Source organism: Sinocyclocheilus rhinocerous, unplaced genomic scaffold, assembly GCF_001515625.1.
Source record: "Sinocyclocheilus rhinocerous isolate Xijiao unplaced genomic scaffold, SAMN03320098_v1.1 scaffold307, whole genome shotgun sequence".
NCBI lineage: Eukaryota > Metazoa > Chordata > Actinopteri > Cypriniformes > Cyprinidae > Sinocyclocheilus > Sinocyclocheilus rhinocerous.
The window spans coordinates 512,870-517,968 of record NW_015662942.1 but is presented as its reverse complement, the minus strand read 5'-3'; positions in this window follow the sequence as shown (position 1 = coordinate 517,968).

Below are 5,099 nucleotides of genomic sequence, written 5' to 3'. Positions count from 1 at the left end.
ATGGTTCAAAACAGATATTAGTACTTCAATGTGTTGGTTTATTAACATTACATCAGTTAATGAAATACGTGATTTTATTATGAATTTAAGTCAAGTCTGTAAAACCTAAAATGTTGCTACCATATTTTTTACGGTGAAGTTCTGGCAACCACAGCTGCCGGTATTTTACCATAAATGTCACAGATTTTTTTTTAAAGTGAGCTGTTTTATTAAATATCTATCTATCTGTCTGTCCGTCCATCCGTCTTTCTCCATGTCTTGTTAATTGTCTGTCTTATTAAATATCTGTCTGTCTGTCTGTCTGTCTGTCTGTCTGTCTGTCTGTCTGTCTGTCTGTCTGTCTGTCTGTCTGTCTGTCTGTCTGTCTGTCTGTCTGTCTGTCTGTCCGTCTGTCTGTCATCCATCTTTCTCCATGTCTTGTTAATTGTCTGTCTTAATAAATATCTATCTGTCTGTCTGTCTGTCTGTCCATCCATCTGTCCATCTCCATGTCTTGTTAATTGTCTGTCTCATTAAATATCTATCTATCTATCTATTTATCTGTCTATCTATCTATCTATCTATCTATCTAGAGAACTTTCTATTTATCAAAGAATCCTGAAATGTTTCTTATAATCATATTTGAATGATGTCTGAAGGATCATGTGACACTGAAGACTGGAGTAACGGCTGCTGAAAATTCGGCTTTGCCATCAAAGAAATAAATTGCATTTTAAAATGTATTAAAATAGAAAACAGATATTTTAAATTTTAATAATATTTCACAATAGGTGAGAGCGGGTGAGTTGAGCCTGTTTTTATTTATGGTGTGTTTAAAGTGAGCAGAATAAATTTGGAAAACTGCTTTTCCAAAAAAAAAAGGCTGTCTCTTGGCTCAACTTGCCCCCAGTGAGGGGTAATGGGAGCATAGGGAGAGGGTAAGTTGAGCCACACGGCGTTAAACTGTGCCATTGATTATGCTGAAGTAAAACTTCACCTCATGCTATATCAAAGGAAGAGAAATTCAGAGAAAATAACTTCTTAAAATCTATGGACTGGACATTCATCCAGGTAGTTTCCCTGCCTGTGGCTCAAGACGCTGGGTTAGGCCCCAGCTCCCCGCAACTGTAATAAGGACAAAGAGGTTTGGATAATAGAATGGATGGATGGATGACTTCTTAAAAGTTTTATTTAAAGATACAGTTCACAATCTTGAAGTCATTTTTTAAATTATTTAAAAAATTTCAGAAAAAAATAAAGTTCAAACTCAAGAATTAAAAAAAAAAGACTGCAACTGACCTTACAGAACTGGGCTAATAGTACTCAACATCCCACTTATAAATGTTGCAGGGAAATATAATTTCCTAAAAACTACAGTGGCCAGTTTTCATAAACAAGACATTTTTAAAATTTACAGAACAAAATCAAGTTCAAAATAAAGAACAAAATCAAAATCATGTCTGGTGTAAAATTGATTAAATATCATGTAGAATTACACTGTGAAAAAATGATTGTGATTTTAACAGTAAAATACTGTAAAAATGCTACAGTAAAAAACCTGTTAACTGGTTAACAGTAATTTCCATACTATATTCAGTGAATAAATGTGATTACATTTAATGTAATTTTACAGTAAAATACTGTTAAAAAATACGGTTTTTAAAGAAAAAGTCATTGTATAATTTACAGTGACAAACTGTAAATTGACACTCCCAGAATTCCCTGCATGACACTTCATATTTGATGTTTTTTTGTTGAAATAACATGTTTCTTCTTATTTTTTTCTTATTAGTTGTGTATTAATGTTTATTGCATTATTTCAGTATCATGCGTGTCACCATGATGGGGTTTAGTGTTAGTGTGAATGACACTGTGCACCTTCTATATATAAGTATTGTCCTCAGCTCGTAGAAAAGCTGTTTGTGATGAGCTTTGGTTCATCATGTGACTTTCTCATCACCACCAGTTTTTGGTGGTTATCAGTGCATTACGATGGTTCAAAACAGATATTAGTACTTCAATGTGTTGGTTTATTAACATTACATCAGTTAATGAAATACGGTATTTTATTGTGAATTTAAGTCAAGTCTGTAAAACCTAAAATGTTGCTACCATATTTTTTACGGTGAAGTTCTGGCAACCACAGCTGTATTTATTTTACCATAAATGTCACAGATTTTTTTTTAAAGTGAGCTGTTTTATTAAATATCTATCTATCTGTCTGTCCGTCCATCCGTCTTTCTCCATGTCTTGTTAATTGTCTGTCTTATTAAATATCTGTCTGTCTGTCTGTCTGTCTGTCTGTCTGTCTGTCTGTCTGTCTGTCCGTCTGTCTGTCATCCATCTTTCTCCATGTCTTGTTAATTGTCTGTCTTAATAAATATCTATCTGTCTGTCTGTCTGTCTGTCCATCCATCTGTCCATCTCCATGTCTTGTTAATTGTCTGTCTCATTAAATATCTATCTATCTATCTATTTATCTGTCTATCTATCTATCTATCTATCTATCTAGACCTGATATACTTTGAAAATGTGCAGTTTGAAAAGTTTTGGGAAGATATTGTCATAATAACAACTCCATCTTTGCGCTTGGTAAGTTGTTGCCATGCAGTTGCTATGGTACTGATTGCCAGAGTGTTTGGGCTAGATCTTATGGCAGAGAGAGAGACGGGTGAGCATATAATTAGAAAAAGTTATACAGTTGGATAGACAGTTTTACACGCAGTCAGAGAGGTGAGAAGACCGATAGTGAGATAAAGGTTTAATGGATAGTTACAAACATGGAAAGTGAGACAGACAGATGCCTACATATGTTTACTCTGATGACATGGGGATCAAGATACAATGCATCCCCCCCCCCACTGTGCAGTGATCTAGTTCTTTTAAAGATCACACACACCTACACACATGCGTATACGCCACCGGATGAGTCGAGTATTGGTGGGTGTTATCTGAGATGGCCTTAAAGGAAGAGAGAACGGAAGAAATCAATAAACAACACAAATACACACTTATCTCCCAGCACCACCTCCAGCCCACAAACACACCCACACACTGCCATGGTGCTAGCAGCCTTTATTTCTGCACAAATTGTGTTTATATACATGTGTTCACTACAAGGCTTAGCTTTTTAAATACCCCAGACAGCTTGGCCAAGACTGGACACACAAACACACACATACAGTCATGACTGGTAACTCATGTGATAGACACACAGGTGCTCTGTCTCTTGGCGTGCTGTTTGATGTCTGATTCAGTTGACAGGAGGTTGTAATTAATTGCCCACACACTCTCAGCTCAGCCGTGATTGGCCATTTTCCTAAAATGGTGCAAGAGCCGCCGCCCACAAGTGCACTCGGCTGTCACCATGGTTACTTGTCCTCCATGCCTTGTCAGCTACCTCTCACCTGAGATATTACTAATTACAGTCACACACACACACATTGACGCCCAGAGTGAGAAAGGCTCAAGACATCTGTCAAGGCCTTTCTCACTTTATTTTGCTTTTTCTTTTGTGTTTTTTTACCATTTCTCTCCTTCTGTCACTTTTCCTTGTTCTATTTGTTACTCGGTGAGGACAACAAATAAGAGACAGTTATCGCCCCCCTTCCCTCCTCCTCTTTTATAGTCTCGCCTTGTCTCTTTTCTTTCTCTCTCTGATGTGTTTTGACAGTGAGGGACGCAACACAGATATGTATTGTCAGAACAAACTCAAGAAAACAGTATGGTAGTTAAAGTCAACGAGAAATGCAATTCGCAAGCCATTTACTACCAAAACGTAAAGCATTTTCGAATTAAAAAGGGTGGGAATTACATTTGTGGGGAAGTATATTCACAAAAAGACCGAGGTTAAACTGATGCGTCGTTAAATTTTTGATCTGAAATTGCATCATTGTTGTTTTAGAAGAACACTTTCAGAAATAATGTACAATACTGGCAAAATAAATGAAAATGTTTACAAACATTATATACACTATAAACTTGCATTGTCCCTCACTCCACATTAAAATGCAAGAACAGGAATGAAAAATATGAATTTAAAACGAACATATATTGTAACTGCATTAATTATAAACAACATGTTTTTTAATTGGCAAGCTTAAACGAGTGTATTTAAAGCAAAACTTGATTTGATTATTTAAATATATTATTGCAGTATATAAGTAGCTTTGGAACATCAGTTGCAGCATGTTTCAAATGTAAAAAAAAAAAACTATTTATATTCTGGACAATATGGTACTTCACGCGTTTGCGCTACTACCGACAACAGGACAAATGGATTTGTAATGTTCATTTTGACACTTCCTGAAGCTGTTGCAGAGCGACAATGGTCAAATCCAGTGTAGACACTAAGATACTCTGTAAGCATATAAACGCAAATTCTTCTAGCTAAATTAGCTTGATTTTGAACTGTTTACATTGCATTTTGAAATATTTCAGAATGCTTCTTGCAAGTATACTTTGTGTTTAGTGAAAATTTCCATTAGTTGTCTTCTTCTTTCTTTCAGGTCAGTTATTGTCTTGGTGGAACAACAGTTTTCAGAGAATCTTGCTAAACAAGTTAAACTGTTAACATGTTTATTGTTACACTTTTTTTAAGGTGTCCTTGTTACAGTCCTTGTTACAGTTTAATTATACATTTACGTACTGAGTAATATTAATTAACTACTTGTACTTACTATATGGTTAGGGTTAGGATTAGGGCTACTTGCATGTAATTATGCATAATTTATTGTTATTATAATAGTAAGTACATGTAATGATTAACAAGGACACCTTAAAATAAAGTGTTGCCGAAATCACTAATGTACAACAGGACTATACACTTGCAATACATTGACCTGAGCATTATAGTCTGTGTCCGCTTAATAGCATTGAATATGTTTCTGGCCTGACACACAAAAAAACACAGAGCTATTGAGTTTTAAAACACATTAAACAAACATTAAAAATATGTTCTGCCTCTAGTTAAAATAAATTTACAAAGATTATGAGGAAAATGAAAAAGGAAATCGAGTTAGTGTGCAGTCATAGATGGTGACGCTAGCTTTAAAAAGAGTCATTGAGCGCTTGGTGTGCCTTTAAAGAATAAAGGTTTCTCTGTCTGCTCTATTAGTCAT